This window comes from Chiloscyllium plagiosum, chromosome 10, assembly GCF_004010195.1.
Source record: "Chiloscyllium plagiosum isolate BGI_BamShark_2017 chromosome 10, ASM401019v2, whole genome shotgun sequence".
In the NCBI taxonomy this organism is placed as follows: Eukaryota; Metazoa; Chordata; class Chondrichthyes; order Orectolobiformes; family Hemiscylliidae; genus Chiloscyllium; species Chiloscyllium plagiosum.
In genome coordinates, this window is record NC_057719.1 from 29327271 (window position 1) to 29342861 (window position 15591).

At 38.3% G+C, this 15591-nt stretch overlaps 1 long non-coding RNA gene across 1 annotated transcript in view; it reads right to left on the bottom strand.

Moving 5' to 3' along the window:
* Nucleotides 1-12084: 12084 nt before the first annotated feature.
* The window catches only part of LOC122553471, a 12036-nt gene continuing 8529 nt past the window's right edge, over nucleotides 12085-15591 (bottom strand). Inside the window, exon 3 of the long non-coding RNA XR_006312727.1 lies at nucleotides 12085-14061. This is a non-coding gene — a long non-coding RNA (uncharacterized LOC122553471). The remainder of the gene's footprint in view (nucleotides 14062-15591) is intronic.

Here is a 15591-nt window from a genome sequence, read left to right on the forward strand (position 1 = left end):
TAACCAGTTTCCTTAAAAGTGTATTAAACAAGTACATCTCACACCCAGCTTTTTTGAAATAAGAGCCTGCTTACTAGCTTTGTGCACATCTATTAGGCTGGATATTATGCTGTACTGTAGAGATCAAGCAGAAAAGCAAAAATAATCTACAAAATATTGTTTTGTATACAATAAAAGAACTGTTAACTTCTGTTGAGTTTCATGTTATGACTAGCTTCCCAGAGAATTACCTGATTTATCTACCGTTTTGGCTATTGGGCAGTCATTGATTTTCAAGGTTCCAGCTAAGAGCTGCCAAACATCGAGTACATGGAGACTATAAATAGAGCTTTATCTGGTCCTTTTATTATGTCAACTCTGGAGCATTATTCATTAATGAAAGTCTGCCAAGCATACATGGACTCAGAGTCACAGAGATGTACAGCACGGAAATAGACCATTCGGTTGAACTCATCCATGCTGACCAGATAACCTAAACTAATCTAGCCCCATTTGCCAGCACTTGGCTCATATTCCTCTGAATCCTTCCTATTCAGATACCCATCCAGATGCCTTTTAAATGCTGTAACTGTACCAGCCTCTACTACATCCTCTGGCAGCTCATTCTATACATACACCACCCTCTGCACGAAAAAGTTGCCCCTTAGGGCCCTTTTATATCTTTCCCCTCTCACCGTAAACCTTTGCCCTCTAGTTCTGGACTCCCCCACCCCAAGGAAAAGACTTTGTCTGTTTATCCTATCCATGTCCCCATGATTTTATAAACCTCTATAAGGTCACCACTCAGCCTCCGACACTCCACAGAAAACAGCCCCAGCCTGTTCAGCCTCTCCCTACAGCTCAAGTTCTCCAATTCTGGCAATATCCTTGTAAATCTTTTCTGAACCCTTTCAAGTTTCACAATACCCTTCCGATAGGAATGAGACCAGAATTGCATGTGGTATTCCACAAGTGGCCTAACCAATGTCCTGCACAGGTGCAACATGACCTCCCAACTCCTGTATTCAATACTCTGACCAATAAAGGAAAGCATACCAAACGCCCCTCACAGCATCTTATCACTAAGCCCTTTTAATTGGGGTTTGTTCCTGTGTCTCTGTACAAGTGGGAAACAGATGTTTTCCTGTTTGCCCATACATCTACCATTGTTCTATAATCATGTCTCATGCTAACATATCATTTTTTTAGCTGAATATATATATTTCCTCATTCTTGTTCTGTATCAGAATTTATAGTTGCAGAAATAAAATTAATTCATCTATATCCCACATATATCTTCCATGTCCTTTTCCACAGTAAATACTGATGTAAAATACTTATTTACTATCTCCCCATCTCCTGCGGCTTCACACATTGGTCACCTTCCTGATCTTTGAGGGGCCCTATTCTCTCCCTAGTTACTCTTTTGTCCTTAATGTATTTATAAAAATCAAAGTTCATTATTTAAAATAACAATATGGTCTAACTGAAATTATTCTTTAGGTCAAAAATTAAGTTTGGAGTTAAGAAGTTAAATAAAGTGTTTTAAGAATTAAGAATAAAATATTACTATCTTGAGAGGTTATTTGCAATGATAGTTACATTTAACAAGAAGAGCAGTAATTTTCTCTATTGGATACAATTATGACATTTGGCGGTAAAGTAGTCTGTAAATATAGGGATTGAGAAACTGATTGTCCCCACATTCTACAGTGGTAAATTGAGGCACCTGAACATTCAATATGGAAACAGTGCATTCAGATATATTCCATGACATAATAACACCATGGACTGTATTGGTTGTATTTGTACATACAAGAAATATATCAAACACTTGTTTCAAGTCACCTTCCTGAAAATTATCTGGTTTGTATGCCCTGGTTCAGAAAGCACATCAAAAATATTACTACAAGCCTTAATTTTTCAAATAATTGACCCTGATGCTTGCTGTAGAGTCCTATTGTGAATTGGTCTGCTCCAGTGCCTAATTAGCTTTGTGAAAACTTCACTTGGAAAATAATGGTGCTTAGAGGCAGCAAGTGTGCTTTTGCAGTGTTGATTAAATGGCTCATCCATTCATTAGTTGCTGGGTTTCCTCGTTAGACTGCTACACCTTTGGCCTATTTCCCTCTTCCAACTGATTCCTGACATCTAAGAAGAAGTTTTTTTATTGTTCTTACATTGCTTTTTGCTGGCTTCAAACCCATTTTGGTGTGGCAATTTTATTATTTGTCATGGGTTGTGGTGTCAGAGCCAGCATTTACTGCCCTCCCTGAGACATCCTTGAGAATGTGATGGTGTGTCATGATCTAGGTACACCCATGGTACCTTTCTTTTGTTTTATTCATTCATAGGATTTGAGCTTTATTGACAAAAACAGCATCTAATACTTATTCCCAATTGCATTTGTTCGAGTCCATATGATGTGTTACACTTACTGTGCTACTTAGTGAAGGAGGTCCATAATTTTGATCCAGTAAAAGTCAATGAAGAAACAGTGAAATGACTCCAAGTAAGAATGGTGTATGATTTGGAGACATTGAAGTTCTCATGCACTTGTTTCCCTTGTGCGTAGACAATAGGGGTTGCAGGTTTAGAAGGTTCTGAAGAAGCAGCCTTGGTGCCTTACTACTGCTAATAATTTTATAGTAATAGAAGCAGGAGTATGCCATTTGGCCCATCAAACCTGCCCTGCCATTCATTAAGATCATGGCTGATCTATCAAATCGTCTCAGCTCCTCCTACCTGCATTATCCCCATAACCCTTAATTCCCCTACCATGCAAAAACCCATCCAACTGTGTCTTGAATATATTTAATTAAGCTGCCTCTACTGCTTCCTTGGGGAGAGAATTCCATAGATTCACTACTCTCTGGGAAAAGCAGTTCCTCCACATTTCTGTTCTAAATCTATTTCCCCAATTTTGAGAAGATTTGTCGCTCAGGTTGAGGTTCTGGATGAAGGTTTGCTCGCTGAGCTGGAAGGTTCATTGCCTGACGTTTCATCACCCTACTAGGTAACATCTTTAGTGGGCCTCAAGCGAAGCACTGCTGATAATTTGAGTTAGACCCCATCTACCGCTCCCTAAGAAAATGAACATGAAATGATCTTATCACAGGAAATGACATCACCAATCTAAAGAAACCTAAACATATAAATAGGAAGCAGGAATTATCAGCAGTGCTTTGCCTGAGGCCCACTGAAGATGTTACCTAGTAGAGGGATGAAACGTCTGGAAATGAACCTTCCAGCTCAGTGAGCAAACCTACATTCTATTCCTCAATCTTGAAAGCATGTCCCCTCATCCTAGTTTCACCCACCAGCAGAAACAACTTGCCTGCTCATATCTTATCTATCCCTTTCATAATTTTCGGTGTTTCTAAAAGATCCCCTCTCATTCAGAAGAATTTTAGTGAGTACAATTCCAGGTGACTCAACCTCTCCTCACAGGGTAACCCCACATCTCCAGAATCAAACTGGTGAACCTCTGCAACACCTCCAAAGCCAGTATATTGTTCCTCAAGTAAAGAGACCAGAACTGTGCACAATATACCAGGTGCGGCATCACCAATATCTTGTACAATTGCAGCAAAACTTCCCTGCTCTTCAATTAATCCCTCCAGCAATGAAAGCCAATATTCTGTTTGTCTTCCTGTTTGTCATCTTTTGCACTTGTTACATATGTTACACTTGGTCTCCTCTTCCAAATCATTTATATACATCAAGAACAGTTGCGGGCCCAACACAGACCCCTGCGGCACCCAGTTCACTACTGATCTCCAACCAGAGAAACAGCCATTTATCCAACTTCCTACTTTCTATTGGTTAACCGGTCCTCTATCCATGTGAGTACATTCTCTGCAACTCCATGCATTCTTATCTTATGGATGAGTCATTTATGTGGCACCTTATTGAAAGTCTTCCTTATTGAAAGAAATCCAAGTATATATCATCCACCTGTTCCCTCCATCCACTGCACTTGTTACATCCTCAAAGAACTCCAGTAAGTTTGTCAAACCTACATTCCTGAATCCATGCTGCATCTGCCTGATGGAACTTTTCCATCCAGTTGTCTCATTATTCCTTCTTTAATGATAGCCTCTAACATTTTCCCAATTACAGATGTTAAGCTAACTGACTTATAATTACCTGCCTTTTCCCTACACCCTTTTTTAAATAGTAATGTGACATTCTACATCTTCCAGTTTGTCAAGATCTGCTCAGAGTCTGGTGAACTTTGGTAAATTAACACTAACCCATCTACTATAACTTCTGACATTTCTTTCAGAAATCTGGGATGCATTCCATCAGGACTAGGGGACTTATCTACCTTTAGACCCTCAAGTTTGCCCAACACTACCCCTTTAGTGATAACAATTAAACTGAGGTCCTCACCTCCCATGGATCCTTATCATCATTCTTTGGCATGTTAAACATATCTTCCACTGTGAAGACTGATACAAAATAATTATTCAAGGCCTCGGCCATTTCAGCATTACCCAATATTAAATTCCCCTTTCTCATCCTGCAAGGGAGTTATGACCACATTCGCCACTGCTTTCCGTTTTATACACTTATAAAAAAAAATTCCTATCTGTTTTTATATTCTGTGCTAGTTTGCATTCATAATCTATCTTTTCTTTCTTTTTTCTTGCTTTGCAGTTCTTTGTTGCCTTTCAACATTTTCCCAATCATATCTGTTTCCCACTACCCTTGGCTACTTTGTACACCTGAGCTTTTAATCAGATGCCTTCCGTTAATTCCTTGGTTATCCAAGGTTGCCTCTTCCTACCCTTGCTATCCTTGTTTTAGAGAGTGAATGTTTAGGATGTTGAAAAATGGCAGTCTTGGTTTACTTAAAAGTAGGCCGATTGTTCCCTCAGGCCTGCTCCACCATTTAGTAAGATCATGGCTGATTTGATCATAACCTTGTTATGATTCTGATGGAAGGAGTATGCTAGAAATTTTATCTGCTACTCCATGAGATATTTCAAAAATGTAAATGTCTTATTTATCAAGAAAATGAGTTTCTCTTTTCAATAAGCTCAAAAAAAAGCTTATTAATTAACAACAAACGTATTCCTTGAACAGCAGAAAAACATTATTAACTAAGCTGCTAAACAGACTGAAACTACATGCCCTGATCCCAAACACAATGATACATAGACAGGACAAGCAGCACAGCTAGACAAAGAATGGGTTTGAAAAAAATAGGCAAAATGGAACACACGCCTGACGGTCAAGGGTACAAATGCAGAAGATAGAATGGGTTGACTTCGAACAGTTTACCTGATTTCCCGTCAACATGAACCAATTGCTGTCAGGTGCAGTTTGGGTAGCAGGTTAGTTAGACAGAGGATCTTGGACTGAGTTAACAGTTCAGCATTCAAAGTTTGCAAGCACTTCAGAGATATTGATTCCAGGAGCTTTCTCAATTCTTAGGAAATATTTCACGGAGATAACTTTTCAGCTGGTTTTCATTAAGGAATATATTTTAGTCCCTGAGAGAGAGAGAGAGAAAGAGAGAGAGAGAGAGAGAGAGAGAACATTTCTTCCTTGAAATATCTTGGGTCTGTGGCAAAACTGAAATCAAAAGTCCAGAGGCTTTTGCTGGGCAGCCTTCAGCACTAGATTCTTTGCCAAACTCTGGTGTACCATGTGGATAATGGCTATACACATTCCTCTACACAGTGTAATAATGAGGGCCGTATCTCCATTTTTCATTCGGTTTCAGCCTCAGCATGGGCACCAACTTGGTGAAGAGGCATTGCCAGCTGAGCCACCAGCATAGTAGATCAGAAAGGAAGTGTCTGGTACACTCTGACTCCTTACCATCCCAGACCCTCATCAACTATGTAACTTATCATTACATTCAATAGAGCACATCATAATATTTTCATGATAAATAATGCAGTGATTATCTCCACCTCCTATAGTATCCTTCTAGGTGCCACACAAGTTATGAGCTGCTTTTGATCAACATTTGCCTCTTTTTTAGTCATTGCCATTAACATCTGTACAGTTGAAAAGCCACTATACAATCTATATTAAAAAAATGTCATGGTGCAAATTGTCTTTTACAAGCATTTGAATCCTAAGTATATTCACTCTGGAAGCATGACAAATACACAATGGAATTATTGCAAATTAAGTGTAGTTCTGCCTTTGCAAGCACATGTTTCATGTACTTCCCAGTCAATGTCATAGCATCCAGCAGATATGGATCCGTGCTTTTGCCCATCAAACTGACACTGACTTCACCCACCCTGTATGTTGTGTCAGCCATTTTCCAGTTGCAGTTAGCATCTAGCAAACAGCAAATGATGGCAATGAACACAGATGCCATCAGCACTGGGATCTGCCCCCTCCCAGAATGTCCATATCCCATTTCACATTTTGCCCCAAGTTCATTTCTATCCATATCACCTTTTAGAGAAACTAATCAGTTTCTAACATTTCTCACCTCTGGGCCCTCATTTTGCTGGTGGTCACCGCAGACTTATACACTCCTCCTCCAATCACTGATTGTCACTACCAATAACCCTGCTCTGCCAACCCACTCTCATTGCCTACTATGCCCTCTAATGCTGCTCTGTTCATACCTCCCCCCCCCCCCCTCAACTTCCAGGCAGGGTTGCTGAGAGTATTGAGTGACCAAGTAAGCAGCCCTGCGCTGTAGCCTGGCTCAATTTGTAAGGTGGGTCCCTGTCCTACACAAAAAGTATTATCACAGCAATCTTACGATGTTAGTCGCCAATGCATTCAATGCAGATCTGTACTTCCTAAGCATCCCGCAAGTAGACTGGAGAGATCCTTAGAGGTTGGCAATTGTTAATATCAGTGGATGAGGGGTGCATGTGGCATGGATAATGCCCTAAGAAACTGTTGCATGGTTACCAAGATGGAGGCTCTTCACAGTCAGTAACAAGCTGATGTTGCCAGGTACCCATTCTGTCTGCCAAATCAAGAATTCTCAGCATTTCGATTGCCCACTGTGGGATGTAGGATAGGGAGCTGCATATTAATAAGGCAAGGTGTGCAGTTAATAAGGCTGTTAACCAGTGATAATCCCGCTAATAGGCAACTCACCACTGTCTATTGAGAATCTCACCTTGACACTCCAGAGTTGCTCCTAATGTTGAGATAGGCCTCACTGGACTTCTGCCACACTTCTCGCCATAGCCCACGTCGGTGAGGCTCCCATAAGATTCTGCCCTGTATCCCTTTCATTTCATGAGCTCTAACTTTGCTCACAAATTTGTTAGGTGGTGCTACATATGAAATACCTTCTGGAAGTCCATATACACCATATCAAGACCATTGCTTAATCTGTTGCCCTCTTAGTTACCATTAAAAAATTTCCAGCAAGTTGGTTAAACACGATTTACCCTTAAGAAACCATACTGATTCTCCTCAGTTAATCAGTATTTATTCATACAATTACTAATTCCACCCCAAGTTATTGTTTCTAGAAATTTCCCAACTATCAAAGTTAAACTGACTGGTCTGTGGTTGGTTGGGCTCATCCTTACAGCCTATTTTGAACAATATTTTCCCAATCATTTGTCACCACTCCCAAGACAGTACATGCAATGCCTCTTTCTCAATTTTAAATGCTTCCAGCAACTGAGTTTCCTCCTCTTTTCATGTTTATCTGGGCAGCATGCTTCTCTTTGTTAAAGACAGAAGCAAAGTATTCATTTAGCCATGTTCTCTGTTTCCATCTGTAAATCCCCTTTTGGTACCAATCAGACTCACTCCTCCTCTCACCACCCTTTTCATATTTATATGCCTATAAAAGACTTTGAAATTTCATTTTAAATTTGCCTTCATCTCTTTACATAATCCCAAATTGTTTTCATCATTTGCTTTTTCTGAACCTTTTCCATATTATAATTGCTACCTGAAATCTGTCATAAGCACTTTTTAAAATCACAATTTCTACCTAATTTTTCAATCAGGGAGCTTTGGATTTATTTGCCCCACCTTTTTTTCCCGAGGGAACACACCTTGCTTGTGTCCAAACCATCTCTTCTTTAAAAGGTAGCCCATTGGTAAGCTACCAATTTCCCTGCCTAATTTGACTCCAATTTTCTTTGTGTAAATCCATTCTTACCTCACTGAAGTTGGCTTTCTCCCAATTCATTATCCTTACTTCAAATTGCTAATTATCCTTTTCTATAGTTATCTTTAACCTTACATAGTAATCACAATCCCCAAATCTACTTTTACTGACACTTAATCTACTTGGCCTGCCTAGTCTTTAAGAATCAGGTCTCACAGCATTTCCTTTCCTTTTGGACTGAAAAGTACTACAGTGGAAAATTCTCCTTGAAACCTAAGAATTCTTACTTCTCTCTGCCCTATTATCCTATCAATATTTATTATTGAAAGTCCCTCATTACAATATTATCATAATTTCTGCACTTCACCATACCTTCTTTGAAAGTTTCTCTACATGCTTCCTGCTAGTTGGCACCTATAGACTACACAAAGCAAAGCAATTACACCCATCTCTTCACCTTTTTTGCTTCTAAGTCTGAACATTCTCTCTATATTTAATTCATCCAATATGTGCATATTTTTAAAGATGTGTATTATGTATGTGGTAACCTTAAAAGCAGAATGTAATTTTACCACAGTGGAGTTATCCTTGTTGGGTTAACTTTGTTGTTTAAAGTTAAAAAATCACACAACACCAGGTTACAGTCCAACAGGTTTATTTGGAAGCACTAGCTTTCGGAGAGCTGCTCCTTCATCAGGTTGTTATTAATCTCATATGTGAATAATAATTCAGTGAGCAAGATCGCAAATAGTTGTAAAATGGATGAAACTGCTAAAATGTTGCATTCCATTCAATGAGCATAGACATGTGATTTCATATTTGGATTGATATAAAATATTACACATATGATCACAATTCAGTGCTCAGCAGTATAAAATTTAATATTCAACAGTTCCTGGTAAAAGGTTTAGGTTCACAGGCCAAAGTTTTAATGTAAACAGATTTACTAATCCTTAATACCCATGCTTTCAACTGCAAGTACTTTGTGCTGACAGTTGATGAGTTATAAGGAGTCCCCAGTTCATTGTTAAAGGCTGCTTCATTTGTTGTAAGAGCAGAGAGAGTGAAACTCCTGTCTATAGGTGTTTTCCAGCACTCTTTCAAAAGTAGCTCTTCTAACTGACACCAATTAAAGAGATTATGTCATCAACTGAAAAGAAAGCTATTGCTACATATGTAAAAGCTTCGATTGCTTGTGACAGGGTCACTAGAGCCTTTACAACATAGCATGACCCCACTAAAATTAACTTCACTTCTCAAACACTAATTAGAATAATGTTTCATTGTTTTGTTATTTTACACACACATTCAACTCCCAATTAACCATGATTATTTGAAAGAGCTGGTTATTTCAGAAACAATTTATAACATTCCCCAACCTATATGGGAATTGTTTTCTATGCAACACTAGGAACCTTCAGTGGAGATTATTACTTTTATTATGATTTTACACATCCCCATAATTATATAATTGGGAATACCTCTTTTTACACAATTCAGTCCATCCAAAGAAATTGATTTACCATGTTTTGAGATCTAGTTTATCCTGAGGAAATTTGAAATCTATTTTAATTAGACAGTATTTAACAGAAACTTACTACTTTGACTGAACTTACCAGTTTTATATTCATTTGTGGAAAGACAGGGTTTACCAAGATTATAAGTGAAAATACTTTTCTTTGTAACATTTCCCCCCTTCCCCATTTCTGAATTTGAATTACTGTGGACACATTTATTGAATTACATTATTTAACAATAAATAAAATGGTAATATTTGAACATAAATATTCAAATAAAAGTCTTGTACAAAAGTAAACAAGATGTATTTGTTGCTTCTGAGACAAAGAAAGCAGAGGAAACTGTGGTAGTAAATCCTGTTGATGGAAACACCCCATGAGAGATGCTTACAGGAAAAGAAAATCGTGGCACAGATGGCAACAACATTGCCCAGGCTTCCACTTTACAGTCAGGTCGCAGCTATATTTCAGCTGGATAGTATGTTAGGCAGCTATCTGCCATTTCTCTTCAGAAACTACCAACCACCATCAAACATATGGTATAGAAAGGAATAGATATAAGCAGATTTAATTCAGGCATTTCTTCAAATTGTCCGCCTACCTTTTTTTTTTAATTCATTCATGGCATGTGGGTGTTTTATTACCCATCTTTAATCACTGAGAGGGAAATTAAGAGTCAACCACATTACTGGGTGCCTGGAGTTACACATAAGCCAAACCAGGTAAGGATAGCAGATTTCCTTGCCTAATGAACCATATAGATTTTTCTCTTGATAATTGTCGATTATCATTATTAGAGACTCTTGATTGCAGATATTTATTGAATTAAAACTTCATCAGAACCCTGGAATATTACCAAGGTGTCCATATGAATTGTCTCAGGATTATACAACTGGGCAACCTGCACTTATTCATATAAAGTATTTTAGTCTGTGTAATTTCACATTCAAATTCTATTCTTGGTAATCTTTTGCTAGGTTTAAAAGTTTTGAAGCTATATAACTTTTTAGTTTATCAAAATCATGAATGGTGTAAGCAATAGTCCATGACATTTCATTGCAGCCATAAACCTATCTAATTGATAACAGCAGTAGCCCGGCACCCACTGTAGGCTGTATGGAATTGAAGCCATTAATGCAAATTTTATATTGTACATTTCCATAGTAAATGTGAAGATTAAATTTAATTTTCTGATTAAGTTAAGAAAATCTCAAAATTATGAACTAAACTTCTGTCTTGTATTGAATTGTTCAAAACATGTCAATATATCAAGACCAGAAAATTTAAATCCCTCAAATTAAGCATTTTTATGTAGCAGCTTCAAATTTTAGTGGATGAAAGTAAACCTAGAAATAAACTGATTGAACTTAAGTGATGATTTAATGGAATATAATAATTTGGAATGCACTAAATTACTATTTTAATCTATCTAGTTGAGATGTCAATGCTGTTCTTTAAGTATATTGTACTCATTGGTAGGAAAATAGGAATACTTTATGAGGATATGAGAAATTATTAATCCAAATTTTTTTATTCATTCAAATAAGAATTTATACATTTAACAAAAAGTAATTACTTTGCATATTTTCTCAAACTGAAATGACATAACACTGAAGAATTTAACCTAACAGCCAGTTCACCTACTAATCCCATTCAATTCCACTCTTTGTTGTTCGGTACTGTTACTGAAAGCCTTTTTCAGTACATGTTAAAAGCTTGCAGAGATTGTCAAGCCGACCTTTCACTTAGCTTGTAGCCTCCTTTAACCTCAACAGTACATGTTGCATTTTATGTTGTGGTTTTGTGCCCTGAAAGAAAATGACTTGTCTACTAAAATCTTTAAGTATGTGGCATTATATATAGCCTATACAGTAATACAGAGCACCACCTGCTGGTGGGTTGGCTCACACAAAAAATATCAATCTTAGCAAAATGTATGTTTCTGTCGCATGTTGTTTGTTCATTACAAATTATTTAACTGTTGTAATCTAAATCATGAAGAATTTTGTGAAGGCATTTACTAATTTTCTGCAAAGAATAACAAGAAATTAGGGAAAAGGTAATTAAGTATTTAGGGTTTTTACATTTATAACCTACAGAAAATGAACAGCTCTTTATAACAAAAAGTCAATCAAATTTAATCTTTACCAGCATGAATAGTAAGGTGGCACAGTGGCTTGGTAGTTAGTATGACCACCTCACAGTGCCAAGGACCCAAGTTCCATTCCACCCTCTGACAACTGTCTGTGTGGAGTTTGCATATTGGCTGTGTGGGTTTCCTGAGTGTTTTGGCTTCCTCCCAGAGTCCAAAGATGTGCAGGCTTGGTGGATTAACCATGAGAAATGCAGCATTGCAAGAATGGAGTGGGTCTGGGTGGGATACCATTCAGAGGGTTGGTGTGGACTCAATGGGCCAAATGGCCTGCTTCCACAGTGTATTTATTCTTTAAATATTTGCATCAGATTATTTTTAAAAAAAAATATTGTTCATGGAATGTGGCCTTTGCTGGTTGGCCAACATTTATTGCCCATCATTAATTAATTGCCCTTAAGAATGTGGTAGTGAGTTGCCTTCTTGAACCGGAGTAACATAAAAATTCATATTGACAAAAAAACAGATACTGCCTAACTGATCTATCCCAGTTATATGCTACTTTATGCATGCTCCTACTCAAATGATCGCTTCCACCCTGTCTTATGTTTCTCTGTTTTTCTCATGTATTAATCAAGCCACCACTTAAAAACATCATTGTCATTTTCTTCATCCAGTCCATGTAGCAACAAGTTCCATATTTACAACACTGTGTGAAGAAATGCATCCTAAATCCTTTGAGAGGAATTCAGAAAAAAGCTGAACAAGATTATAATTTTAAAAGGAGTTTTAATTCAGGGAAGTGAAATCGACTTGAATATTTTCTTCTTAGATGTTTTATCTTTGGTACTGAAAGCAAATAGCATAAATATCTGAATAAATGAACTGCATAAAAAAATTCCTTCCCACTGCAACTCCAGAGGACATTTTTCTAATTGCCTGACAAACATAAACAGTTTTCCACACAAACTATTTACTTTTTATAACTACAATTTATTTTATACATTCAATTGACATCAAGATAGGTGGTGTAATCTCTGAAGTCATAATAGAATGCTGAATACAGACCCCAGCACATTTCACATTTTTACATAGGATTTTGACCTGTATTCAATGTTAATAAGCTTTTATTGAGCTGAAATAAAACGTAATTTAAAAACTCTGCATCACCTTCAACTCCATTACTCTGACTCAGTCTATAAAGGTTCTTTACATGATAGCTTTTGATTTAAAAAAAACTTGTCCCACAAATTTGACATGAAGTTGGGTAGATACATGCATTTTCCAAAATTGTCCAAAATCCAATTGTGAAAGCAGAAAATTGCCATCCATTTATTGACAAAATGTGTACAATGATTTCTATGGTACCTTCTCAATCTAAAAAGCCTTGTGTGTTCAGACCACCCAAGTAACTCTTTGTCCCTTCCAGCCTCCACTTGAAAACATGCTTGAAAAGAAATTCCATCTTTGCTTTTGTATTTGACAATGGCAGGTTTATATGCCATTAGCACATTTGTAGCAAACAAGTTTTGCCATAGCAGTTTACAGTTGACCATAGAAATAACATTCAATTTCTCTATATGGAATTTAATTATTACTTAATTAATTAATTAGTATTAAGCATCTTGACTTGCAAGAGAGTATTAATACAATTTCTTATGCCTATTGTGAGTATAATAATTCATTTAGTTGAACCATATTGAAAAACATTATAAAACTACAAAACATGTCACAAAGTTGCAAAGATTACATTTTTCAAACAATTTGGTTTGTGACAAATATTTACTTCTTCTCAGTGGCATACTTCCTCAAACAATGCCAACCAAAGCATTCTAAGATAATTTCTGAACTTGAAATGAATGCTTTTTTGAAGTGAAATCAGTGTAATAAGTGATCCAGTGTGCCACTTGGATGATTGGAGGAATGATCATACCAAACGATAATATACAATCAATTTGCTATGTACCAGAGTCTTTGTGGTCTTCTACTGGTGTATTTAATGCATTCTTCATTCTGCTTTTGAATCTCAAAATAGAGAAAACATCTTCAGTTAAATATTTTACACTTTTAAAAATTAAGTTGAGAATGAAGCTGCTCATTAAGATAATTTATTTGTTGCTCCTCCATTTTCTGGGGGCTGCTTGTGTGCTTTCTTACTGCTCAGTCACTTAGTGCCTACCTGTATACCCGGGGCATCCATGCCATACCATACCTTGCTAATTAGCACAGTTGCATACCAGGCAGCTGATCAGCAGTCCTCAGTCTGGGAGGAGGCAGTGTGCTACATCAAATTCTCCCCTGCTCTATGTGCCAGCAGCTTACGCAGTGAACAAACTGCATATGCAGCAAGCAGGCAGCCATGTCTCAATGTCCATGGGGAAAACTGGTTCTGAAGTCAAGATAGGCACCTGTAAGACAGGGGGGCAAGACACAGTGAGTCAAGGGAAGCCTCTGATATCATTCCAGGAGATTTGCCATGGTCAGATGTCTGGTTGGAGTTTTGTTTAGGGGATTGTGCATCTGCAGTCCTGGGAAAGGGTCGCAGCCAGTCTAAGGGATAGGGTTAACACAATCAGAAAGACTTTTGGGTATCAGCCAAGAATCTGGGCATGTGTTATCCAGAGCTATTCTGGTCATGTTGGTCAAGGGAATTGGATACAGCCAGTCACTCAAATCCATCTACAGAAGCTAAAGACAAATGGGGGTGTGGGTTCGGGGTAAAGTAACCATTTCCACAGGACAGAGCCTCAGCAGGCTACTCATTGGTAGTGTTTAATGTGAGCTGCACAACCATGTAGTCACTTGGTGGTTCTGCACACAAGGTGTCTTGCATTGATGTGTTAACACATTGATGTCCACTTCCAGAGCTGCGGACTTTGGAGGCCCATGTGGCAGAAGAATTAAAGGGGGAATATTGATCTCTGGCACAGGGTCTTCAGACTCTGGAGAAGGATGCAGTACAATTGTGAAGGGAGTTGGGGTGCAGGACCTGTAAGGTGATATTTGGTTGAGCATGTCTAGGAATGGTGTTATGTCATCCATGATCAGAAGCACCCTGGTTTCAAGGTGGGGGCAGGTTATGACCACACTAGGCATGGTCACTGTATATGCCAGGGGGCTACATGAGAAAGATGGGCAATGCAGGTGCATAAGGATTGGTTGGGTGGCGACTTTTGGGAAACATTAAGTCTCTGTGTGCGATGAACAACCAGCAAGTGATTGTGGTTGTTTGGATCTGGATGTCTGCACGCTCATCAGTTTAGAAGCTACTGGCAGAGGAGCACTCACTCTCAACACAGATTTCCATCCACGGAATCTCAACTGTAGCCATGAAGTGATGCTAGTTGGTGTAATACATATGATTAGCCCCTACACAAAGAAACTAACAACCACATGCATGGTTAAATAACAAATATTTACACATAAGCTGAGAGTAACATTCAAGCCATTGACACTATTTCACAAAAGTGCCCTCAATAAGTTTTCTTCTTCCTCTCCTTCCCACTACATTTTAGGGTTCTTCCTGGTTATGTAGCTGGTGTGGGGCAGCCTGCTTAGCTATAGAGTGGATTAACACTGACGTTTGGTGGAGTCATGCTGGACACACTTTTTTTTCTGGACTGACCAGAGGTAAATTGACTTAGCTTGACTTGAACTTCTAAGTGGAGAAAGTGAGGTCTGCAGATGCTGGAGATCAGAGATGGAAATGTGTTGCTGGAAAAGCGCAGCAGGTCAGGCAGCATCTAGGGAACAGGAGAATCGACGTTTCGGACATTAGCCCTTCTTCAGGAATGAGGGAAGTTGGTCCAGCAGGCTAAGATAAAAGATAGGGAGGAGGGACTTGGGGGAGGGGCGTCGGAAATGTGATAGATGGAAAGAGGTCAAGGTGAGGGTGATACGTCAGACTGGGGTGGGGGCGGAGAGGTCGGGAAGAAGAT